The 27,975-nt window shown below is 32.2% G+C and overlaps 1 long non-coding RNA gene across 7 annotated transcripts; it reads left to right on the forward strand.

Annotated features, from left to right (window-relative positions):
- The first annotated feature begins 424 nt into the window (after positions 1–424).
- LOC127718459 (uncharacterized) lies at positions 425–27,494 on the forward strand. 7 transcript variants are annotated; one of them, XR_007989848.1, is made up of 11 exons: positions 425–448; positions 4,952–5,051; positions 5,866–5,966; positions 6,444–6,543; positions 7,316–7,425; positions 11,888–11,964; positions 13,822–13,845; positions 17,082–17,168; positions 23,931–24,032; positions 25,210–25,308; positions 27,398–27,494. It is a non-coding gene; the product is annotated as an uncharacterized LOC127718459 (long non-coding RNA). The 7 variants fall into 7 exon arrangements; XR_007989844.1 differs by having other exon boundaries at positions 7,325–7,425; XR_007989845.1 differs by lacking the exon at positions 7,316–7,425 and adding an exon at positions 9,696–9,805.
- The last annotated feature ends 481 nt before the right edge of the window (positions 27,495–27,975 follow it).

Here is a 27,975-nt window from a genome sequence, read left to right on the forward strand (position 1 = left end):
TCATGACAGGCCGAGTTGTCCTAACGTTGTTACGGGTGGAGTATGGTCCGAGTTGTCATCATTTGTCCAAAATTCAAATCCTTTCGTTCTTTTATTTTCATGTTGAAGTCAGAGTATTGGCTTGTAATAAAACCATTTTTTCATTACAGATTGTTTTAATCTAGCAAATTTTCTTTAACAATTCAAATTTGAATGTTATCCTTTGAAAGTGAAATGGATACGAATATTTCCTGGTCCGTGTTTAGGTCTTTAGTGTAACCCTCATTGGGGTCGATCTTTTCAGGTAATATCTGGTTACTATTTTTCATATTTTGTAGATGTATTTATGAACATATTTATACTCGTTTAGAAGGTTAGTCAAATATACAAATAAAGATGAACAATACATAGTATATTTAGAGGTGTTCGGTTCTTTGCGGTGGTATACAGACAAACCGGTCTCATTGTGGTAAGAGTCTGACATGAGCAGTAAAAAAAACTTGTTTTAAAAATCAAATTAATTCATAAAAGTAGGTAAAATTGTCGATCGCATACCAGTCAAACACCCAACAGTATTATTCAAACAAATTGTGCTGTAGAAGTGTATTTGTGTATATTGGGGATCTGACACCAACGCGGAAGTAGGAAAACTCCCAATTTTTTTTTTATAAAACTTAAAAGTTTTTAAAATTTAATTAAAGTAATATCTCTGGAACCGTTCAATATAATAATAAAAGTTGGAACGCATTTAAAGCTGATGAGCTACAGTGGCGGATCCAGTTTTTTTTTTTGGGGGGGGGGGGAGTTGGACATGTTGGAAGTTCCCTGACCCCCCTTTTTTACGATCAATGCTTTTGAATGGGTACGTATGCAAGGGCCGTCACATTCCCCATTTACTATTCAAACTGTTGTAACATTATATTATTAAAAGACTCTTTTCAAGTTGAAACTTGGCCACAATCATCATTAGGGCAAGGATTTGTATACTATACAAATCCTTGATTAGGGTATCTAGTTTAGAAAATGTGTCCAATGACACCCGCCTGCCAACCACCATGGCAGACATGGCTAAAAATAGAACATAGGGGTAAAATGCAGTTTTTGGCTTATATCTCTTGAAACTAAAGCATTTACTGATTTAGAGCAAATCTGACATTGGGTAAAAATGTTCATTAGGTTTAAATCTATCTGCACTGAAATTTTCAGATGAATCAGACAATCCCTTGTTGGGTTGCTGCCCCTGAATTGGTAATTTCAAGGAAATTTTGCTGTTTTTGGTTCTTATCTTAAATATTATTATAGATCGAGATAAACTGTAAAAAGCAATAATGTTCAGCAAAGTACGATCTACAAATAAGTCAATTTGACCAAAATTGTCAATTGACCCCTTAAGGAGTTATTGCCCTTTATAGTAAATTTTTCATAAATTTTACAAAAATCTTCTCCACTTAACCTACTGGGCAAAATAGAATTAAACTTAGTCACAATTTTCAATATGGTATCTTGATTGACAAATGTATCCGATGACCCTGGCCACAGACCACAATTAAATTCTCTATTAGTTCTTTATAACGTTTTGTTTCATTAAAAAAAATGCTCCGGTTCTTTTTGTCAAATATTTTGTGTGTGTAAAGTACAGTACTAGTCCAAACATATATCAAACATTCAGAAATATCGCTCCCCAGCATCTTACAAATTTAGCCAATACACATCCATACCCCTATGGACAAGTCAAGAGATGTTCCGAAAACTGTAAATATCACCTTTTTGCACCTGGCCTAATTACTCTTTCCATATCAAAATCAGTTAAAATACAACATCCAAAAGTTTATTTCACCTCTCTTCTTTCATTTCCATCCAAAAAAATCTAAGAAATGAGTGAGGAAGGGAAAGAAAAAAAATTAAGAAAAAATACACTCTAATTAAAAGGAACTATATTCGTGGACAACGAAAAGCGGGATCATTAATTGTGGTCTTTGGCCTATTAGGGGTCTAAACCTTGACCAATTCTAATAAAACTTGGTATGATTTAAGCTTAGTATATTATGAAACAGTTTACAAAGTTTCAAAGCCATATGATACCAATTATAAAAATTGTGGCATTTTTTATATCTGAACTTTGGGTGCTGAATTGTGGCGTTGAATTAGAATAATTCCAACTATCAAATTTGGGCTTCTAAAAACCAAAATATACCAAAACTTACACTTTTTAATGTCTCTATGTATAAGTTATCACCTATTAAAAGCAACAGATAGCATACTTCATGTTTCAGACTTATAAAAAATGGCCAGAAGTAAATATCATATGGGCCTGTGCCAAAAAATAGAGGTTTTCAAATGAAGTGAGGCCTTATATGCAATGTAATATTTTTCACTTACCACAATTTTCTGAAGTTGCTAAGTTATAAAAAAACCTTTTACATGTTATAAATGTACTTTTAATGGAAATATAAGTTTCAAATAGCATAACACATGTGAATAAAATGGTCTTCAGCAATGTCAAGCTTAAAAAAACAGGTTGTCAATTTAGGTCTTTCCCCACATTTGCATATTAAAAAGCATATAAATGATATGGGAGATGAAGATATGCTTCTTTTTGCTCAAATCTTTGCTCAGATATGATAAAACATGGAGCCTGGATGTAACAAGACTGTCACTTTCAACTATATATGTAGACAGTATGATCTAATGCAAAGTTATTTACTTTACTTTTTAAAACCGGCATGAAATTTCAGCCTCAAAAGGCCAATATTTTAACCACTAGCTATCAAACAAAAGAAAATAAAGGTAGTCTGTGAAACAGACAAGGTCAAACAACCAGTAATAAGTGCTTTTGATACAGTTTCAGTGAAATCTGCTAAAAGGAATTCAACTTGTATGTGCATAGAACCTCATTTTTCACTTGCTTCATACTGACCGTTAGACTAGGACCATTAAAGCAGCACATTTTGCACTCTTATTCTGATTTTATCTACTTTTTTTGTATGTTTAGTGTTCAAAAATGAGTTAAACATCTACATTAGATACCACAAACACAAGTAGAAAATCAAGAAAAACCTGTGAGAGAGAAAGTAAGCATGCTACTTTTGTAAAAATATTGAAACAACTGAAAAAGTTCAATTTTGGGCATGTAGGCTGAAATGTCACTTTTTTACAAAATTTCTATCAAATAAAAGTGGAAATCATTTATTCTCATGTAGTTTGACAAATTAATACCAATAGATCATTCAGGGAAGTTGTCAAAGTACAAATTCAATATTTCCTGAATTTCACCTCTTAGGCCACAGACCACAATTAAATTCTCTATTAGTTCTTTATAACGTTTTGTTTCATTAAAAAAAATGCTCCGGTTCTTTTTGTCAAATATTTTGTGTGTGTAAAGTACAGTACTAGTCCAAACATATATCAAACATTCAGAAATATCGCTCCCCAGCATCTTACAAATTTAGCCAATACACATCCATACCCCTATGGACAAGTCAAGAGATGTTCCGAAAACTGTAAATATCACCTTTTTGCACCTGGCCTAATTACTCTTTCCATATCAAAATCAGTTAAAATACAACATCCAAAAGTTTATTTCACCTCTCTTCTTTCATTTCCATCCAAAAAAATCTAAGAAATGAGTGAGGAAGGGAAAGAAAAAAAATTAAGAAAAAATACACTCTAATTAAAAGGAACTATATTCGTGGACAACGAAAAGCGGGATCATTAATTGTGGTCTTTGGCCTATCCCTGTCATCCAACCAACATGGCGGCCTGACATGGCTAAAAATAGAACATAGGGGCTAAATTGCAATCCTGGTATCTATGATGAGTTTATTTACTAGAGAAGTCTAAGGGAAAATTGTTAAAAAAACAATTTCAAATGGTCACAACTTGAAAACTTATTTAAATAATGATAAGGGGTCTTCAGTAACTATTGTAAGACTACAATGGGATGACCTGCTTTTAATTTAACTACTGGGCCAAATTACACCAAACTTGGCCTCAATCATTATTATGGTATCTTATACTATTAGTTATGATTTTAACCTTATTTTACATGATTTCCAATACAACAGTAGATACAGGTGAGAGACACAGGCTCTTGAGAGCCTTTAGTTTCATCATTTCTTGAATTTGTGTGCCAAACATTTTAGCTTGGCTGTTTTAAAGATGTCATCGTCATATAACCTCATAAAAAAGGGGGGTGGGGGTAGTGTGCATTTACAAACATGACATCAATGGTCTTTCGCGATGAATAAAAGATAAAAAAAACTTATCCAAATGGATGATAAAAAAATCAATAGTGTTTTCTGAATTTGATCAATATAGTTTCCTGTCCTCTTTACATGGTGTAATTCTTTTATACATGTTATATAAGGATGAACAATGAGGAAAAACTAGCATAAATCACAAAAATATGGACTTGGTGGCAATTGCCATTGTACAGCTCTTGTTAAGGTTACACAAGTGCTTATTATAATGTGTCTGAAATCAAACAAAGGGAAGAGTGTGAGGTTCATTGTTTTTTTATTACCTCAAAACTGAGATCAAGTTTGAATTTGGGTGGCATCACGTTTTCCTTTCTGGAGTTATGCCCCTTCATAAATGGAAAAAATGCTGAATTTTTCATTTCTGTTCTCTAACTTTAGTTTGCCTTAATCAAATGTTATGAAAAAAATGAAAACACGATATAACTTTCATGCGTCCGAAGCTTTTTCTAGATTTACCTTCATCAGGAACGCTCAAAGCTGAATATTTAAAAGCCAAGGATGTATAAGGACCAAACACGTATACTTATACACAAAATATATGCTGATTACCACAAAACACAGATCAAGTTGGATTTTAAGTGATGTCACTTTTCCAGTTCTCTAGTTATGCGCCTTTATATAATTATTAATGTTATATGCAAGCAGGGGCATCACCTGTGTACCATGGACACATTCTAAATTTCTTTCTTTATTGAATCAACTAGTTGTTTCAGGTAAAATTTATTTGGTCTTATTGATGCCATTGGAATAGTCCTCCTACCATCCTGTACCACTGTTCCACATTGTTATTAAAGATTTTCTTCATTTATTTAGGTAAGTGCTGGTATAATATGTTATATACTTCAATGAATAAGTTAAATAAGAATTGATAGATGGCTGCACTCTCTTTTGCATCTAGATATTTGCTCTTACTCCTAAATACCTTCTGCTTGTGGAGAAGCAGCAAATACCAATTTTAAAGCTCAAACACATCAAACAAATGGAAAACAACTGTCATATTCCTAACTTGGTAAAGTAGTGTAAAAGTATAAGTCTTTTCTGAATTTGGTCATTTTAGTTTTCTGTCCTCTGTACATTGTGTAAATTTTTTATATAAGGATGGAAACTAGCGTAAATCACAAAAATAACAACTCTGCAACAATTCCCTTTGTTCATGTACTGCTCTTGTGCTTTGATTGTTGTAAGGTTACACAAGGAGTCCAATGGTTATTATAACGTGTCTGAAATCAAACAAATGGAAGAGTGTGCTGTTCAAAAATGTTTTTTTATTCAATCAAATATTTGTTTCAGGCAAAATTAATTTGGTCCTGTTGGTGCCATTGGAAAAGTCCTACTACCATCCTGTACCATTGTTCCACATTGTCATTAAAAAATTTCCTTTGTTGGAAAAAATATTGAATTTTTCGTTTTTGTTCTCTAACTTTAGTTTACCTAAACTGAATGTTATGAAACTTGTACACTATGCTTATTACCACAAAACAGAGATCATGTTGGATTTTAAGTGATGTCACTTTTACAGTTCTCTAGTTATGTTCCTTTATAATGTTATATGCAAGCAGGGGCATCATCTGTGTCCCATGGTCACATTCTTAATTTATTTCTTTATTGAATCAACTAGTTGTTTCAGGTAATATTAGTTTGGTCTTGTTGATGCCATTGGAAAAGTCCTTCTACCATCTTGTACCATTGTTCCACATTGTCATCAAAGGATTTCCTTCAGTGATTTAGGTAAGTGTTGTAATAATATGTTATATACTTCAATAAATAAGTTAATTAAGAATTGATAAGTGGCTGCACTCTCTGTTGCATCTAGATATTTGCTCTTACACCTAAATGCCTCCTGCGTTGTGGAGAAGCAGCAAATACCAATTGTAAAGATCAAACCAATCGAACGAATGGAAAACAACTGTCATATTCCTAACTTGGTAAAGTAGTGTAAAAGTCATAGTCTTTTCTGAATTTGGTAATTTTAGTTTCCTGTCCTCTATACATGGTGTAATTCTATAATTTATAAAAGGATTGAAACTAGCATAAATCACAAAAATATGACTCTGCAACAATTCCCTTTGTACATGTATCGTTCTCGTGCTAAGATTTTTGTAAGGTTACACAAGGAGTCCATTGCTTATTATAACGTGTCTGAAACCAAACAAGCGGAAGAGTGTGCTGTTCAATGTTTTTTTTTCAATCAAATATGTGTTTCAGGCAAAATTAATTTGGGCCTGTTGATGCCATAGGAAAAGTCCTCCTACCATCCTGTACCATTGTTCAAAACTCTCTTGAAAGATTTCCTTCATTGATTTAGGTAAGTGTTGTAAGAATATTTTATATACTTCAATGAATAAGTTTAATAAGAACTGATAGATGGCTGCCCTTTCTGCTCTCAGCTGACTGGTTTTTTCTCTTACTCCTGAAGTCCTTATGCTTTGTTGAGAAGCAGCAAATACCAATTGCAAAGGTCAAACCCATCAAACGAATCAAAAACAACTGTCATATTCCTAACTTGTAAGTAGTGTAAAATCAATAGTCATTTAAGAATTTGATCAATTAAGATTCCTGCCCTCTGTACATGGTATAATTCTTTTATATAAGGATAGAAACTAGCATAAATGACAAAATGTTGACATGCAACAATTCCCTTTGTGCATGTATGGTTCTCTTGTTTCGATTTCTGTAAGGTTACAAAAGGAGTCCATTGCTTAATATAACGTGTCTGAAATCAAACAAGTGGAAGAGTGTGCAATTCAATGTTTTTTTTTATTCAATCAAATATTTTTTTTCAGGTAAAAATTAATGTGGTCCTGTTGATGCCATTGGAAAAGTCCTTCTACCATCCTGTACCATTGTTCCACACTGTCATTAAAATATTTCCTTTGTTGGAAAAAAATGCCTAAACCAAATGTTATGAAACTTGTACACTATGCTTATTACCACAAAACAGAGATCATGTTGGATTTTAAGTGATGTCACTTTTACAGTTCTCTAGTTATGTTCCTTTATAATGTTATATGCAAGCAGGGGCATCATCTGTGTCCCATGGTCACATTCTTAATTTATTTCTTTATTGAATCAACTAGGTGTTTCAGGTAAAATTAGTTTGGTCTTGTTGATGCCATTGGAAAAGTCCTCCTACCATCCTGTACCACTGTTCCACACTGTCATTAAAAGATATCTTTCATTGATTTAGGTAAGTGTTGTAATAATATGTTATATACTTCAATGTATAAGTTTAAAAAAAAATTGATAGATGGCTGCACTCTCTGCTAGCATCAAATTAGTATTTGCTCTTACCCCTAAATGCATCATGCTTTGTGGAAAAGCAGCAAATACCAATTTTAAAGCTCAAACACATCAAACAAATGGAAAACAACTGTCATATTCCTAACTTGGTAAAGTAGTGTAAAAGTATAAGTCTTTTCTGAATTTGGTCATTTTAGTTTTCTGTCCTCTGTACATTGTGTAAATTTTTTATATAAGGATGGAAACTAGCGTAAATCACAAAAATAACAACTCTGCAACAATTCCCTTTGTTCATGTACTGCTCTTGTGCTTTGATTGTTGTAAGGTTACACAAGGAGTCCAATGGTTATTATAACGTGTCTGAAATCAAACAAATGGAAGAGTGTGCTGTTCAAAAATGTTTTTTTATTCAATCAAATATTTGTTTCAGGCAAAATTAATTTGGTCCTGTTGGTGCCATTGGAAAAGTCCTACTACCATCCTGTACCATTGTTCCACATTGTCATTAAAAAATTTCCTTTGTTGGAAAAAATATTGAATTTTTCGTTTTTGTTCTCTAACTTTAGTTTACCTAAACTGAATGTTATGAAACTTGTACACTATGCTTATTACCACAAAACAGAGATCATGTTGGATTTTAAGTGATGTCACTTTTACAGTTCTCTAGTTATGTTCCTTTATAATGTTATATGCAAGCAGGGGCATCATCTGTGTCCCATGGTCACATTCTTAATTTATTTCTTTATTGAATCAACTAGTTGTTTCAGGTAATATTAGTTTGGTCTTGTTGATGCCATTGGAAAAGTCCTTCTACCATCTTGTACCATTGTTCCACATTGTCATCAAAGGATTTCCTTCAGTGATTTAGGTAAGTGTTGTAATAATATGTTATATACTTCAATAAATAAGTTAATTAAGAATTGATAAGTGGCTGCACTCTCTGTTGCATCTAGATATTTGCTCTTACACCTAAATGCCTCCTGCGTTGTGGAGAAGCAGCAAATACCAATTGTAAAGATCAAACCAATCGAACGAATGGAAAACTACTGTCATATTCCTAACTTGGTAAAGTAGTGTAAAAGTCATAGTCTTTTCTGAATTTGGTAATTTTAGTTTCCTGTCCTCTATACATGGTGTAATTCTATAATTTATAAAAGGATTGAAACTAGCATAAATCACAAAAATATGACTCTGCAACAATTCCCTTTGTACATGTATCGTTCTCGTGCTAAGATTTTTGTAAGGTTACACAAGGAGTCCATTGCTTATTATAACGTGTCTGAAACCAAACAAGCGGAAGAGTGTGCTGTTCAATGTTTTTTTTTCAATCAAATATGTGTTTCAGGCAAAATTAATTTGGGCCTGTTGATGCCATAGGAAAAGTCCTCCTACCATCCTGTACCATTGTTCAAAACTCTCTTGAAAGATTTCCTTCATTGATTTAGGTAAGTGTTGTAAGAATATTTTATATACTTCAATGAATAAGTTTAATAAGAACTGATAGATGGCTGCCCTTTCTGCTCTCAGCTGACTGGTTTTTTCTCTTACTCCTGAAGTCCTTATGCTTTGTTGAGAAGCAGCAAATACCAATTGCAAAGGTCAAACCCATCAAACGAATCAAAAACAACTGTCATATTCCTAACTTGTAAGTAGTGTAAAATCAATAGTCATTTAAGAATTTGATCAATTAAGATTCCTGCCCTCTGTACATGGTATAATTCTTTTATATAAGGATAGAAACTAGCATAAATGACAAAATGTTGACATGCAACAATTCCCTTTGTGCATGTATGGTTCTCTTGTTTCGATTTCTGTAAGGTTACAAAAGGAGTCCATTGCTTAATATAACGTGTCTGAAATCAAACAAGTGGAAGAGTGTGCAATTCAATGTTTTTTTTTATTCAATCAAATATTTTTTTTCAGGTAAAAATTAATGTGGTCCTGTTGATGCCATTGGAAAAGTCCTTCTACCATCCTGTACCATTGTTCCACACTGTCATTAAAATATTTCCTTTGTTGGAAAAAAATGCCTAAACCAAATGTTATGAAACTTGTACACTATGCTTATTACCACAAAACAGAGATCATGTTGGATTTTAAGTGATGTCACTTTTACAGTTCTCTAGTTATGTTCCTTTATAATGTTATATGCAAGCAGGGGCATCATCTGTGTCCCATGGTCACATTCTTAATTTATTTCTTTATTGAATCAACTAGGTGTTTCAGGTAAAATTAGTTTGGTCTTGTTGATGCCATTGGAAAAGTCCTCCTACCATCCTGTACCACTGTTCCACACTGTCATTAAAAGATATCTTTCATTGATTTAGGTAAGTGTTGTAATAATATGTTATATACTTCAATGTATAAGTTTAAAAAAAAATTGATAGATGGCTGCACTCTCTGCTAGCATCAAATTAGTATTTGCTCTTACCCCTAAATGCATCATGCTTTGTGGAAAAGCAGCAAATACCAATTTTAAAGCTCAAACACATCAAACAAATGGAAAACAACTGTCATATTCCTAACTTGGTAAAGTAGTGTAAAATTAATAGTCTCTTCTGAATTTGATCAATATAGTTTCCTCTCCTCTATACACGGTGTAATTCTTTTATATAAATAAATGATGACAACAAGCACATGTAGCATAAATCACAAAAATATGGACTTGGTGGCAATTGCCTTTGTACTGCTCTTGTGCTTTGATTTTTGTAAGGTTACACAATGAGTCCAATGCTTATTATAACTTGTCTGAAATCAAACAAGGGGAAGAGTGTCCAGTTCAATATTGTTTTTTTTATTCAATCAAATATATGTTTCAGGTAAAATTAATTTAATCCTGTTGATGCCATTGGAAAAGTTCTACTACCATCCTGTACCATTGTTACACACTGTCATTAAAAGATTTCCTTCATTGATTTAGGTAAAAGAGGGACAAGATACCAGAGGGACAGTCAAACTCATAGATCGAAAACAAACTGACAACGTCATGGCCAAAAATAAAAAGACAAACAGACAAATAATAGTACAGATGACACAACATAGAAAACTAAAGACTAAGCAACACGAACCTTATTAAGTGTTGTAATAATATGTTATATACTTCAATGAATAAGTTTGATAAGAATTGATAGATAGGTGCTCAGGGTTCTCCACAGAAAATTTAACCAAGTAGGATGTTTCACTGGGACATAACCAAGCGTGTCGTGAACCAACATGAAATGCCTCAAGCTTTGTGGATAAGCAGCAAATACCAATTACAAAGTGTTCAATGTGTCCCGGTAAGGGTTTGAATATACTGAATTGTTACAATAAAAATTACATTTCTTTCACTCACAGGCAAGACATATGATTCCGAGTAACCCTTAACACATTTTTAGCACACCTGGCCTTAAGGGCCAGTCTGAGCTTTTGCTGTCACTTGGTGTCCTTCTTTTTCAAAGATGATCTCCTCTGAAACTACTGGGGAAAATTTAACCAAACATCATTGGTGTATTTAATTTAAAAAATGTATCTGATGACTTCTCCTGCCAACAAACATGGCCAACATAGCTAAAATAGATCAAAAGGGTAAAATGCAAAGTGCTTATTATATCATTTATTCAGTTTGAGTTATTTCCCTTTGAACAGAAAATTAATAAGTATATGGATAAAATTAAACTGTGTTTCATTTCAACAAACATTGAATATATATAGGGTTCTTTCAAATGCTGAATCTAAACCTGTATTTAAATATTGGATTTTTGGGCCTAGTTTTCAAGTTGGTCCAAATCCGGGTCCAAAATTAAACTTTCTTTGATTTCAACATAAATTGAATTTATGGGGTTCTTTGAAATGCTGAATCTAACCATGTAAATTAGATTTTGGATATTGGACCATAATAGGTAAATGTCCAATTTCAAATTTTTCAGTTTGACCACATTCATTTTGTGTCACAAACCTATGCTGTGTCAAAAATTCAATCACAATCCAAATTCAGAGCTGTTTTAAGCTTAAATGTAGTGTCCATACTTGCTCAACTGTTGAGGGTTCGACCTCTGCAGGAAATCCGGTTTGCTGTCACTCTGACAGCCTCTTGTTGTCTATTATCTTGAAAACCACTATAGATAGAGAAAATCTGACAGAGACAAAAAATGTTCAAAATGATGAGATCTACATGAAGTCTATTGACATCAAAACTGTCAGTCGACTTCTTATATGAGTTATTGGCCTTAAACAAAGATTTTTCCTTTTTTTTTGACTTTTTGCCTATTTATCTCAAAAATGGTCATAGATAGACAGGAAGACAAGATCTACATTGTCAGTATACACTTTATTGAAGTTATTTCCCTTTAATGAAGATTAGCATGCATGCGAGACATCTCTGTGTGTACAGTTTGTTTACTATAATCAACTGATTTTTCATATTGCAGAAAATTCCATTGGAAAGGAAAAGTTGGGGTCATTGTTGGAACTATAAAGTATACAAGATACAGCTTTTAAGAAACAGGTAAATAATCTGCGAACGATTGAATGATAATTTACTCCTCCTACCTACAAGGTAATATTGCTTTCATGTGACACTTTGCTCCTCCTACCTACAAGGTAATGTTGCTTTCATATGACACTTTGCTCCTCCTACCGACAAGGTAATATTGCTTTCATGTGACACTTTGCTCCTCCTACCTACAAGGTAATGTTGCTTTCATATGACACTTTGCTCCTCCTACCGACAAGGTAATATTGCTTTCATGTGACAGTTTGCCCCTCCTACCTACAAGGTAATATTGCTTTCATGTGACACTTTGCTCCTCCTACCTACACAGTAATATTACTTTCATGTGACACTTTGCTCCTCCTTCCTACACGGTAATATTACTTTCATGTGACACTTTGCTCCTACCTACAAGTTGATATTACTTTGATGGTTAAACAGCTAGCAGGCAAGGTAAACTAAAACACAGTTATTCTTACATGCTCAATTATTCAGCTGTAAATCTATAGTAAAATAAAAAGATGTGGTATGATTGCCAATGAAACAACGCTTTACCAGAGACCACATGACGTAGAATTTATCAAATATAGGACGCCTAAGGCCTTCAACAATGAGCAAAACTCATACCACATAAAAAGCACTAGTTTGTTTTATGCTCATTGACAATCAAGGAAAGATAATGGCATAACCGTCAGTTTGCTATTGTTGGTCAAAGGGGAGATAATCACAGAAAAAATTATATTTATAGCAAAGTTTTGTGACATTGATTTAAATATCAATAACAGTAAATAATCTTCATTTAGGTTAACATTTTATGATAAACTTAATATAAGAGAAACAAATTTCTGAATATCCTTCATAATTTGAGGACGTTTAGAATATTTATGAATGTCGTGCTATAATTCAAGGAAATCAGTGCTATTTCAAATCTTATGGTGCTATTTGAAAATTAAAAGAAGGAAACTGTCACTTGTCTTCTGATAAATTTACTATTGTTCTGAGGCAGAAAATACTAAGCAGGCACTAAAAAATTATAAGGAAACTAGACACACCCAAAGCTCTAAAATATAATTAGTTGAAAAGAACCAGACTGAACAATAGCACTAAATAATCATAAGTTGAAGAAAACCAAGACACAGCACTAATAAATCAAAAGAAATTGTACAGTTTTCTTCATAGATATGTTTTATCTATATTTTAAGAATACAGCCGTTTTAAGTCCAGAGCAACTGCTAAATCATCATCTTATTGCAAGACCGCTTTTATAAGTATTTTCTATTTGCCTCCTTGAAATTATTTCTTTTCATGATTTTATTTCCTGCTGGTGAATAGAAATATGGGGTCGAGCAAGCTGATCAGTATAACTTTGAATAAAACGGGAAAAACTAGACCCCTTTAGGCTGGGGAAAATTACTATAGATAGAGCAAAGAAACATCTGCGCCATCAAGCCTAATCAGTATTGCTACACATAAAACAAATGCAGGAACCAATCTAGTCTGATTGTTATTCATATAAAAATAACATAAAATTACTGAACTCCAACTGTCGAACAGAAATACAGGGTTTTTTTGGCTATGTTGTGTAAATACTGGTTTCAATTGGCATTTCCTTTCTAAATAGAACATTGAAATACTGAAATCCTTAACTTACCTAACCTGGTCGTTATTGCTAAGCATGAAGTTGAGTGAAGTTTAGGTGAATTAGACACCAGTCACAAAAAAAACAACACAACACAAAAAAGATTAAAAAGCCTCTAATAGGGTCAACCTAACCTTGATTTACAAATTAAATGTGAGTAAAATGTAAATATATGTATCTGTGTGACAAGATTCAACTAACCTTGACTTCTGGGTGTAATTTTCTATTTGCAGGACATCATGGAAAGTTTTAATGAGGTAAGATTGTCTTAAAAAGCCCAGTTGTCATGTGACTTATTGTTATTGAAAAAAAGATACATGTATGTGGTATGTTGGTATGAAAACAAGATGAAAATAAGTATAATTTAAATGAATTAAATTTCAGTCTGTGAAATACTATTGTTGAAATGCTACAAAATTACTGTATATGTTTCTGTTGTCTGTAGCTGCTTTTTAAAAAAGGAAAATACTTGATTAAAGACAACAATTTCACTCTTTCTTGGTAGTCATTGTACTTGAATAGCAAACTGGGAAATGTAAACATCATCATCAGAAGTCATAAATATATATATATATTAGTACTTACAAAATTTTCACTATAGAATTAATTGCCTTTTTGTGTTTTTGTGGCTTTTTGTGGATTTCTTTTTATATCAAATTTAGAAAAAAAAACAGCATTCTAATATTTACAGAAATATGATATATATATATTATTTAAATATTGAATATGAAAGTGCTATCCCATTTTAAATCAATGTAATAAAACGGGAACTGGCTTAACACATGCTTAATGTAGATGTCACTTTCAAAACTATATAGATAAGTCTGAAAATATTTATAAAATATCAAATAATTATTGTATGTTTTAGGATAATATCTTATTGTTTTGTATTTCAATTAATTATTCATCTGTTCCATATAAAATATCCACTACTGTTTTAAATTTGATTAGATAAGATTTGATAGTTTAAAAAATTGTAAAAGTACATTCAATATATTAGGCTGACCGAGCTAATACGTCTTTTCTTAGGTTGCATCACTAGTTAATCAAGTTTGATCTGAAATGGCCATTTTCATCTCAACAGCTCTTAAAAGACAATAAATATTTTTGTAATTTTTGTCTCTCAAAAAGAGAGACATATGTATGATCTTTCCGGCAGTGGCAGCGGCAGTGGCAGTGGTGTCTACAATGTATTAGTTTGTGATTAGATCTAGTTTATGGTGAAACATTAGTTGTAGGTCAACGATATTTGGTATGCAGTTGTATTAGCATTGGCTCATCTCATTTCCATGGAGATTTTTTGGCTCTGCCCCCTCAGTCATGGTCTATTGAATTTGCTTAGTTTACATGTATTAGTTTGTGATAGGTCAGTTTAAGGGGAAACATTTTTGGTAGGTCAATGATAATGGACTATTTTCATAATACCAACTTTTAACTCCGGAAACAAACATCAAGTGAAGCAACCAAAAGAAGTAGAATAAAACATATAATCGTTGGATTTTATGGGGAAAGTTTACTGTTTTCCTAAGACTCTGCCATGTATAAAAGCATTTAACAGTTAATTTTCCCCCTAAATTCAATTCAACCGATGGTAAGCTTGATTTTACTTCTTCAATTTGCTTTTACTTGACTGAGTACTAGGATGATCTACCACAGAGAAGGTAAACTGTCAAAACTCCATAGTCAAAAGTCGGTAATATGAAAATAGTGATTGGATCAGTCTTAAGATGAACCACTAATGTTAAGTCAATGATATTTGGTATCCAAACGTATAGGCATTTGCAAGTCTCATTTCTATGGAGATTATATAGCCCCACCCCCTCATTATGGTTCATTGACTTTGAAACTTTTACATAGTTTACAAGTTAATGTTTGTGTTTAGGTTTGTTTAAAGGGAACGACTTATGATAAGTCAATAGTATTTGGTATGCAGTTGTATTAGTATTGGCACATCTCATTTCCATGGAGATTGTTCAGCCCTGTACCCTCAGTCACTGTTCATTGACTTTGAATATGTGCATTATTTACATGTTAAAGTATTGCTATTTAAATTTCAACATTTGCATTATCAAAATAATAAAAAAGCGAGACATAATTCTGTGTTAACAGTTTATTAGTCTTTCAGTCAATTTTGAGGCTTATCCTCTGCAGTAATATCAGTGCTGTAATTAGTCAAATCGCTTGCAATCAATTAAGATTTGTTCTGACTATGTAAAGACGATTCAGTAGTCATTATTATTAACAAGTACAAGCCCTGTATGCAAAGTAAATTCATAATATATGCACATTTGTAATTTAAATTGTTAAGCAGTGCTTATATTTTCTCTTCGCAGTCATTGAAACTCATAGATCCTTGGTGAATATTGTTGTTGGTTTTTTTTGGTCTTGTCGAAAACCCAAAAGTAAGATGTAACACCTGAATGTGCTTTCTTATGACTGCAGCATAAAAAAATACAAGCTAGAGATACAAGAATACCTCAATAAAACTAAAAATAGTTCATACATAATTTTTTTGCACATATGTTTAAACAGTTTTAGTCCTATATTAGCCAAATTATGCTAGTTATATAGTGAGAGATAATATTATTGTGAAAAGATTCCTAAACTGACCATTAGAGGCAGAAATTGTGATTTTTTATAGATAAATAGGCATACAGTAAGATGTGGACTGGAGACAGAGGCAGAATTGGATACTTTATATAATCTTGAATGTTGTTGTGATTAACTACTAAACTTTACATTTACAGTATTTTGAAATGTTTTTAATTTGGTATCAGAATAGTTTCATACAGGTTTTAGGTATTTCATGTCAGAAAACATGCACATAAGGTTAGCTGACATTAATTAAAGTCTTGTTTTCAAATTCTTTAAAAATTGAAACAGCAGTGGGGGTATACAATGTACTGTAAAAGGAAAGTTAGAGTATATGCAGTGATTTCTTTAAGGCTATGATTCTGATAAATGACCATTGTTGTGAGAAAAAGTGTTTTTCAAGATTTTTCTATTTGAATTAATGTTAGTATAGGTTGCAGTTTGTATATACAGCTGTTTCACAAACCACGCCTCTTTTGGGGAGATATAAAATATTCATAGATGTTCTGTTTTGTTTACCTACTGGTTCCCAGATATGATCTCTATGTTTCATCTCGTAGAGACATAATTTGGAAATGTTACCAGTACAGATACACATGAATACGGGGAAAATTCAAATCTGAGGAAGACCAGAAGTGAAGGGAGGGATAGAACAGAATTTTAATATAAGTTTAAACTCTTTATAGAAGTTCACAGCCCTATATTTTGACCTTTGTAAAATAGTAGCATATGGGTTTTCCATTCTAGGATTTGATTTTTTTACAAAACTTCATAGTAAAAGTGGTACAGTTTTAGCCGTAAAAGGAGTTCCTTTTGGAAATTGCATTGTCTATATTTACAAAATTGCAACCTACAGCTATGTGTTCAAGACAGTTATGACAAGGCTTTGATTTACTTACAGAAACTAGGTAAAGCTGCTTGGAAAGGAAGATTAAAAGATTTGAAAAGATGCATACAAAAGGGGGCAGATTTGGAATATATAGATAGTGTAAGTAAAATAACAGAAAATGTATCTTTAAAGATATTATCATACATTGAAATGGGGACTCACCAAAAATGTTGGTCCTTCCTGGCACAGATAGGTTTAATGTAATTTTATTATTATATAAATTGTTAAAAGATATTCAAGATCCTGTTAATTTAAGTTTTGAATTTCTTTAAAGATAGTATTGTATATATAAGACGTGAATTCAACATAAATGCTTATCACTTCTAAATGTGACTGGAGAATAGAAATATTGTAACTTTGGTCTTCTTCCAACACGCTGTAAAAACCTTGTGGAAGTGAGGCTTCTCTTTAACTGTGCATGATATACAAGTACACACTAATGTCTGGTCAGAATGGGGACATTAAATCAGATGCATCATGTTCTCTGCACACTAAGAACCCTTTTAACAACTCTTTGAGTCAGTCGGTGGCCTTTTGCAAGACAACATTTCTGTCCCTATCCAATATACATTCATTTTCTAGTGGCAAATTTTCCTGACCTTCATCCTGGACAACCTCTACATTTATTACAGGACCTACCTTTTGTATTTATTGTCAGTTTGTTATCGTCTTGAACATTCATGAAATACAGTCAACTTCTTTGTGTAGAACTCGGTTGTGTCGAAAACTTGGATGAGTCGAAGTAATTTCTCAGTTGCGGTAAAATTCCCGTTTGATCAATGTAAAATTACCTCTGATGACTCGAATACTCGGTTAAGTCGAGTAAAAGTATAGTCCTGTCGATGTAAAATTAATGTACATTGACCCAGGGCTTCCAAAATTATTTTTAGCCAGCCGGACATTTTATATATTATCCCGATTTTAATCCCTTAAGACTGAATAAACAAAAGGCAATTATGGTAATCAGTTGCCGAGTTGGCCATCCCAATGATTGACATTAAAAAAAAAAACGATATTAAACTTTCTTTGATTCAAATTCGAAGTTCTGCATACCTGCCAACATTCACGATTTAGGCGTGTACTACACGATTTTGACCCTTTGTCACGATTGCACGATCGGGATCGTGAAAAAACCTCTAAAACACGATTTTGTGAAAATCTACACGAAAAATATGATTGTTCCCGATATTGAACTGTTTCAAAGGGAAGACAATCGTGATCAGCCAATCAAATTCTGTGTTTCTCATGATCAAATTAATAAGCCAATCAAAAATGTTTTCTCTTAAGATTATTCTAACAGGCTAGATTTTGAACTTGTGTTGTATTCCTCTGTGTGTTAGTCAGAATTGTAAAATCGTGAACATGGAAGGTTAATTTTCATCTGCAAGGAGGTTCTTAAACAGCTTAAGAATAAAAGAATGGCTGATTGACAAAATTCAATGATGCAGTACTACCATAAAGATAATAAATAGTAGTTTATTCACTAATTTATTGACATTACACTTGCTGTAACATATGTCATTTTTGTATTCAATTAAATAACCAAATGGGGCAAATCATTTAAAGTACAATGTACTGTACATTTTGTACTTCATTTTTCACAAGGACCAAACAAACAGGTTCGGAAAAAACCCCCAAATGAGGGGTATATCCCTTAAATGATGGACTGTCCCCAAGACATTAAGACAAGGGGTCATTTTACTGTTGTAAAAAAGAAAAATTTAGATTTTTTAACGTAACAGTGGGAAAATTCATTATATTTGGAACAACTTTAAAGTCTTTTCTAAATGAGGGGTCCAATTATTTTTAATAATAAACATGATAAAGAAGATAAAAATCCAGGAACATTACAAAATTCTTAGAGATGTTTTGACCATATAATACCAGATAGATGTATAATTCTTTATGAAAAGTTTCTTCAAATAATATAAATATATGCTCATTTGCACTTAAAATTGGTTTTTAATGTCCTTACATTGAGGGGTGTTGTTCCCAACCTGATAAAAGTCCTTCTTTGTTCATAGCTTTAAATTTTAAACATCAACAATCATTTGATATCCTAACACAAGAAAATAAATCCTGGTCTTCTAGCTACAGATTCATCTTTTCTACTGATATATTAATAATAACTAGAATCATGCTAATAAACTTAAGAAAAAGGCTTGTAATCTCATCATACAAATATGACACTTTTTCTAGACCACAAAATAGCACGCGCAAAATATGTCGCAAATAATTGTTGTCGCGCCCTAAAACCCCCATGGGGACTTTCAAAAGTTGGCAGGTATGGTTCTGACGTAAACTGTTAAATTGGCAGTGCATCATTCGAAGTGTGCAACATCAGCGTACTTATATCTGCCTTAGACTCTTTATTTGTGCAAAATAACGTTGTCAAAAACTTTACTTTCGTTTTTAAATCTAATACCGGATGTTATCTTGACAATGGTAAAACATGGACCAGAAACGGATACGTGTACGTTTGCAAAGCATGAATGAGTGTAAGTAGCTCTGAACAGGTAAATTTCAGCTGTTCGACAACTAATTAGCCTTGATTAAAATGAGAAGGTATTAAAGTAGGGGTTGTTTTGATAGTACTTAATGATCATGTCACTTTTATGACTGGAAATGTGTGGCTGTTAAAGGCAAAAGGTTGGGTCAAAAAGATCGCGAATTATGTTAAAATGACCGTCTCTTAAGAAAGCCCTGAAAACTAAAAAGTAGTTCATGCTTTGCCCAGCCGGACTTTTACCGGACATTATATAAATGTCCCGAATATATGACCGTTTTGGAAGCCTTGCATTGACCCCGATGATTCAAAGTTCGAAAGTAAGAATTTTTCGAAAGATGCAGACATAATGATAAAAATTCAAATCGAACGTATTTCTTATGTAACTTTTCTCTTTCAAAAGAGATTAAAGTTGAGTAAACATACTTGTTTGAATAACAGTTAAAATGACATGTTTATGGTGACCGGTAATAAACACCTTTATTGATTGTCCAAGCTTAACGTTAGTGTGTTGAACGTATTTCACCTGACATAAAAAAAAATCGAATTTAAATGACCCCAGCCAAGAAATGAATCGTTAAAATTAAAATTCATTAATTACAATAAATAAAGGATTGAGACAATTAGGATGAATTTATAATAATTCAATGTAAAGCAGACGACCACATCTGTGACCCTTCAGAACTTGCTTTATTCCACGATTGATTCAATAATTTATAGTGACTGACCTTTGTAAATATTTGTGTATGCTATTGATTTTTTAATGCATGATTTGTATCTGAAGGACAAAAAAATATGGAGATTGAAATCACAATTATAAATTGTCATATCGAAGAAAAACTCACTGTTCAAAAGTGTCTAGTTAACACAAATCTCATATCGTATTGTATTTCATGTTTTCCAAATTTATGACGACACACTCGACCTCGGATAAGTCGAATCTCGGATAAGTGGAATACTTTAGTCCACTCCCGTCGACCTCGACATATTGTGGTTCGACTGTACTTGCCACTTGACGTTAAGCAACCAACAATCATTCAATCAATAATGCTGGTTATTCAGTTAAAAGTTATATATTTAAATAAACGATCTATGAGTTTGACTGTCCCTCTGGTATCTTTCGTCCCTCTTTTAAACAATACTGTGGATTAATTAATTTTCGTGGGTATCAATTTTTGTTGAGTGAGGAAAACTTGCATTTTCCTGGACATTTGATTTCATAGTTTTACCAATCTCTACATGCATAGCCTATTACAAATTTGTAATTCGTTGGACATTTGAATACATGGTTGACATGTACCCATGAAACCCAAGAAAATTGGTATCCAACGTAAAATAATGAATCTGCAGTATTTAAAATCATGTCATTGTATAAGTCGAAATATCTGTTTGATTTAACATTTTATTGTGAATTCATTTCTATTCGTAGTATATTAATTTTCGTAGGTTTTGTGGGTCACAATAAACCATGAATTTAAGAATTCAGCGAAGAATAATCCAGAGAAATGTGTATTTTAGTCGGATGTTTGTTCCCAGTTTTGTTGTGCTATTCTAGTATAGTGTTGACTTGCGATAAACATCATGAACATGGTAACATAAAAAGTTATTTTGAAAAAAAAAAAAAAAATTTTTGAATATATACATAATGAAATCTGTAGAATATATATAATTAAAATAGTTCATGGGAAATAACTTCAAGTTGTTATTATTACAGTATAATTTGGTTTATTGGTGATTAAAAATCAATAAGATTAAGTAAGGGACATTGCCCTTAAGTAATATCGTTTATGACAGGAACATTAAAGTTCACACCTTTGTCTCCTAAAAAATGAGTGACAAACTTTTAATAAGGTAGCTCAAGTAGGACACACATTGCTTTTTCGAATAAAATTTTAATAAATTGCTGTTGAAGCATTTTTGTTTACTAGTTCTGGACATAAATGACATTCTAACAAAATGATAATTTACTTGCACATGAAAACATTGAGATGGACACTTGTAACCTATTTATTAGTCCCCTGCAGACTAAGTTGAAGTGGAATTTAGGTTTGCACTCCGTTCATCTGTATGTATGTCTGTAAATTCAGTTTTCCGCACTTATTTTCTTAAAGATATTGGTTTGATATTTGGTATAAAGTTTTATCATAACCAGTTATAGATCAAGTTTGATTTTTGTTCCAGTCTGATGATTTTGTGCAGAGTTATGGTCCTTGGACTTCGAAAATTCACTCAAGTAATCAGTTTTCAGCACTTTTTTTCGTCATGCTTGAAGATATTGATTTGATATTTGCTTTGTTGTTTAATAATGACAAGTTATAGATCATGTTCGAATTTTGTTCCGTTCAAATGATTTTTTTGCTTAGAAAATACATGCAAGTTATCAGTTTATTTGCATTTTGTTCCAATGCAATGAATTTTAAACCGGTAGGGGATTATGTATTGCAATGCAATACTCTCAGAATGCTTGTTAGATTTCTTTTAGACATTTATTGGTATAAATCATACAATTTTCAAATAAATTTTTAATTGCAAAATCATTCATTAAAATTAAATGAAATAATTATTTTTGACATAAAACTTAAATAAGAAAACATAGCCTTTTACAAGTTCCCCAGAGTTTATCTTACAAAACTGTGAGATGGGTAAATATTGTATCGTTGTATGGGATGTATAAATTAACACAACACTGATGGGGAAGCTCTATATATTTACACACCGCTGATGGTGAAGCTCTATAAATTACCACAACACTGATGGTAAAGCTCTATATATTAAGACACCACTGATAGTGAAGCTCTATAAATTAACACACTGCTGATGGGGAAGCTCTATAAATTCTCACATTGATAATGAAGCGCTATAAATTAACACACCGCTGATGATGAAGCTCTACAGTATAAATAAACACACCACTGATGGTGAAGCTCTACAAATTCAAACATCACTGATACTGAAGCCATATAAATTACCAGAACACTGATGGGGAAGCTCTATAAATTAATACATCACTGATGTTTAAGCTCTTTAGTATAAACTAACACTCCAGTGAGAGTGAGGGTCTATTAATTCACACATCACTGACACAGAAGCCATATAAATTAACACAACACTGATGGGGAAGCTCTATGAATTAACACACCACTGATGGCAAAGCTCTATTAAATAATACACAACTGATGGTGAAGCTCTTTAATTTCACTTATCACTGATAGTGAAGCCATATAGATTTACACAACACTGATGGTGAAGCCTTATAAATTCACACATCACTAATGGTAATACTCTATAAATTAAACACCACTGATGGTGAAGCTCTATTAAATAATACACAACTGATGGTGAAGCTCTTTAATTTTACACATCACTGATAGTGAAGCCATATAGATTTACACAACACTGATGGTGAAGCCTTATAAATTCACACATCACTAATGGTAATACTCTATAAATTAAACACCACTGATGGTGAAGCTATATGAATTCAAACATCATTGATGGTTCAGTTCTATAAATTCACACATCAGTAAAGATGACACCTTAAATTCACAAATTATTGATAGTGTGGCTCTATTAATTAACACATCACTAATGTCGAAGTCCTACAAATTGACATAACACTGATGAAAAAGCTCTAAAAGTTAACGCACAACTGTTGGTAAAGCTTTATGAAATAACATACCACTGATGGCAAAGCTATAGAAATTATACTACCATTCGATGGCAAAGCTCTATAAATTATACCACCATTCGATGGCAAAGCTCTATGAAATAACATACCACTGATGGCAAAGCTATAGAAATTATACTACCATTCGATGGCAAAGCTCTATAAATTAAAAATCCTTTGATGGCAAAGCTATAGAAATTATACCACCATTCGATGGCAAAGCTCTATAAATTAAAAAACCTTTGATGGCAAAGCTATAGAAATTATACTACCATGCGATGGCAAAGCTCTATAAATTAAAAAACCTTTGATGGCAAGGCTATAGAAATTATACAACCATTCGATGGCAAAGCTCTATAAATTAAAAAACCTTTGATGGCAAAACTCTATAACATTATAAATTAAAAACCATTGATGGCAAAACCACATAAATTTTACTCATGGTAAGAAATCCATTGATACAAATGTTTTATACATTTCACAAAAAAAAAGTTTTTTTACATAATCGTTTTGATCATAGAATGGCATATATTTGTTGTTTAAGTATAATATAATTTCAAGTGTGACTGGTCATTCTATTAATTTTTGAGCACTTATTCATGTGATATGTATTTTATTTATATTTATTAAACAACATTGTCCAGTTTATGACACAAGTTTTGATGTTTGTTAAATGTTGATATTACAGAATGGTATGACACCATTGTTGTATGCAGCACAGGAAGGACACCTGGAGATCCTCCGTTATCTGGTTACAGTCGGCTGTGATAAAGAAATGAGAGACACCAAGGTGATTTTAGATATTAGCTCCTCAGTCTCATACTTCTATTTATATTGAATCATTACAAAATCATGTGGTTAGTCAAACAGGTTTAACGGACAACAAATACTTGTTAGAATGAAATAAAGAGTGTTAACATTTCAATTGTCAAACTGAATCAGACAATAAACATGATAAAGGTAAATTTTGTTTTCTAACAAAAAATTATAAACCTCTGATTTTATTTGGACTTGATTAGAACAAGTTTTGTCAGATGATATTAAAGTCATATGAATCTTCAAATTAAAAGAAATATGACACGTATGTTTTTTTTATAACTAAATGGCTAGTTTTTATTATAAAACTTATGTTATATACTTTTTTCTCAAGAAAATTCTTTAATTTGTCCATCTTTAGAAGAAGTTTACTTTTTTTGAATTATTGGCTTCCCAGACAATAATTCGCCGACATGTTTTCCGTTTGCAAAGACCTCAGCGTGACCTTTCTCGTAAAAACCCGTGATCACAATAAGCATCGCTCCGTCATCGAAATAAACTACATCTTATTGTACATGTTATACACGTGCTTACCTCAATATCTATGCTTCTTTGTTGATTGTTTACTAAGGTGACAATCTGTAAACTTCGGCTTCAAAATAGGACAATTAATTAGCTGCCATATTTTCAAATCAAAACAGACCGAGTGAAATATTTTATTGACGATTATACTGTATGGATGCGTAAAAATTGATAAAATCGTGCTCGGAAGACTTAGTTTATGATATATACATGCACTGGTTCAAAAACTGGATTAACATTTTTTTTCATTAGTCTCTTGTTTCATATGACTTTAATCTTACAGATCTAATGTAAAACATCTTTTAATGATATCAAATAATGAATAGAATTATATAAAGTGGGATTTCATTTCACTTGTCTTGTCCTATTTCATCCATTGATCTAGATATTTTATACTTTCCTAAAAAAAAAAAATTTAACATGACAGTTTGGATCATAGTTCTGACATCACACAACAAAACATGCTGTTTATTTGTTGTTTATGTAGAATAGAAATACAAGTGTGACTGGTCATTTAAAAACAGTTTTGACCACTGATTCATGTGATATATATTTTATTTATATTGATTACACAACATTGTCCAGTTAATGACACCTGTTTTGATGTCTGTTTTATGTAAATATTACAGTATGGATCCACACCATTATTGAAAGCAGCACACAATGGACACCTAGAGATAGTCCGTTATCTGGTTACAGTCGGCTGTGAAAAAGAAGCCAGAAACAAAGTGAATATTGATATTAATCTCCTCAGTCTCATACTTCTATTTATATTGAATCAATACAAAATCATGTTGTTATTCAGACAGGTTTAATGGACAACAAACACTTGTAAGAATTAAATAAAGAGTGTTAACATTTCAATTGTCAAACTGAATCAGATAATAAACATGATAAAGGTTGTGTTTTCTAACAAAAAAAATATTTTGTAAACCTCTGATTTTACCTATAGTTGATTAGAACAGGTTTGGTCAGATGATATTAATCATACAGATCTAATGTAAAACATCTTTTAATGATAACAAATAATTGATAAAATTATATAAAGTGGGATTTCATTTCACTTGTCTTGTCCTACTGCATCCTTGATACAAATGTTTTATACATTTAAAAGAAAATAGTTTTTTTACATAATCGTTTTGATCATAGAATTGCATTTATTTGTTGTTTATGTAGAATTTATGCATTATAAAGCCTTATAAGTTCACAAATCCTTAATCCTGACATCCTTAATTCGCACCTACTTATAGTGACACCCTAGAATCAAGAATCAGTGATGATGACGCCCTAAATTTATACACCAGTGATGGTCTCATCATAAATTCACACACCACTGATGGTGACACCCTAAATTCACACACCACTGATGGTGAAACCCTTTTAATTCACCCACTACTGATGGTGACACCCTAAATTCACCCACCACTGATGATGAAACCCTTTTGATTCACACTCCACTGATGGTAAAGCTCTATATATTAAGACACCACTGGTAGTGAAGCTCTATAAATTCTCACATTGATAATGAAGCGCTATAAATTAACACACCGCTGATGATGAAGCTCTATAGTATAAATAAACACACCACTGATGGTGAAGCTCTACAAATTCACACATCACTGATACTGAAGCCATATATATGTAAATTACCAGAACACTGATGGGGAAGCTCTATAAATTAATATGTCACTGATGTTTAAGCTCTTTAGTATAAACTAACACTCCAGTGAGAGTGAGGGTCTATTAATTCACACATCACTGATACAGAAGCCATATAAATTAACACAACACTGATGGGGAAGGTCTATGAATTAACACACCACTGATGGCAAAGCTCTATTAAATAATACACAACTGATGGTGAAGCTCTTTAATTTTACACATCACTGATAGTGAAGCCATATAGATTTACACAACACTGATGGTGAAGCCTTATAAATTCACACATCACTAATGGTAATACTCTATAAATTAAACACCACTGATGGTGAAGCTCTATGAATTGAAACATCATTGATGGTTCAGTTCTATAAATTCACACATCACTAATGATGACACCTTGAATTCACAAATTATTGATAGTGAGGCTCTATTAATTAACACATCACTAATGGTGAAGTCCTACAAATTGACATAACACTGATGAAAAAGCTCTAAAAGTTAAGGCACCACTGTTGGTAAAGCTCAATGAAATAACATACCACTGATGGCAAAGCTATAGAAATTATACCACCATTCGATGGCAAAGCTATAGAAATTATACCACCATTCGATGGCAAAGCTCTATAAATTATACCACCATTCGATGGCAAAGCTCTATGAAATAATATACCACTGATGGCAAAGCTATAGAAATTATACCACCATTCGATGGCAAAGCTCTATAGAATAACATACCACTGATGGCAAAGCTCTATGAAATAACATACCACTGGTGGCAAAGCTATAGAAATTATACCACCATTCGATGGCAAAGCTCTATAAATTAAAAAAAAAAACCTTTGATGGCAAAGCTCTATAACATTATAAATTAAAAACCATTGATGGCAAAACTACATAAATTTTACTCATGGTAAGAAATCCATTGATACAAATGTTTTATACATTTTACAAAAAAAAGTTTTTTTTACATAATCGTTTTGATCATAGAATGGCATATATTTGTTGTTTAAGTATAATATAATTTCAAGTGTGGCTGGTCATTCTATTAATTTTTGAGCACTGATTCATGTGATATGTATTTTATTTATATTTATTAAACAACATTGTCCAGTTTATGACACAAGTTTTGATGTTTGTTAAATGTTGATATTACAGGATGGTATGACACCATTGTTGTATGCAGCACAGGAAGGACACCTGGAGATCCTCCGTTATCTGGTTACAGTCGGCTGTGAAAAAGAAGCGAGAGACACCAAGGTGATTTTAGATATTAGCTCCTCAGTCTCATACTTCTATTTATATTGAATCAATACAAAATCATGTGGTTAGTCAAACAGGTTTAATGGACAACAAACACTTGTTAGAATTAAATAAAGAGTGTTAACATTTCAATCGTCAAACTGAATCAGATAAAAAACATGATAAAGGTTTAATTGTGTTTTCTAACAAAAAAAATATTTTGTAAACCTCTGAATTTACCAAAAACTGATTAGAACAGGTTTCGTCAGATGATATTAATCATACAGATCTAATGTAAAATATCATTTATTGATAGCAAATAATTGAAAACATAGTATAAAGTGGGATTTCATTTCACTTTTCTTGTCCTACTGCATCCTTGATACAAATGTTTTATACATTTAAAAAAAAAATAATGTTTTTTTACATAATCGTTTTGATCATAGAATTGCATTTATTTGTTGTTTATGTAGAATACATGAATTATGAAGCCA

This window comes from Mytilus californianus, unplaced genomic scaffold (assembly GCF_021869535.1).
Source record: "Mytilus californianus isolate M0D057914Y unplaced genomic scaffold, xbMytCali1.0.p SCAF_10, whole genome shotgun sequence".
NCBI classification, from domain to species: domain Eukaryota; kingdom Metazoa; phylum Mollusca; class Bivalvia; order Mytilida; family Mytilidae; genus Mytilus; species Mytilus californianus.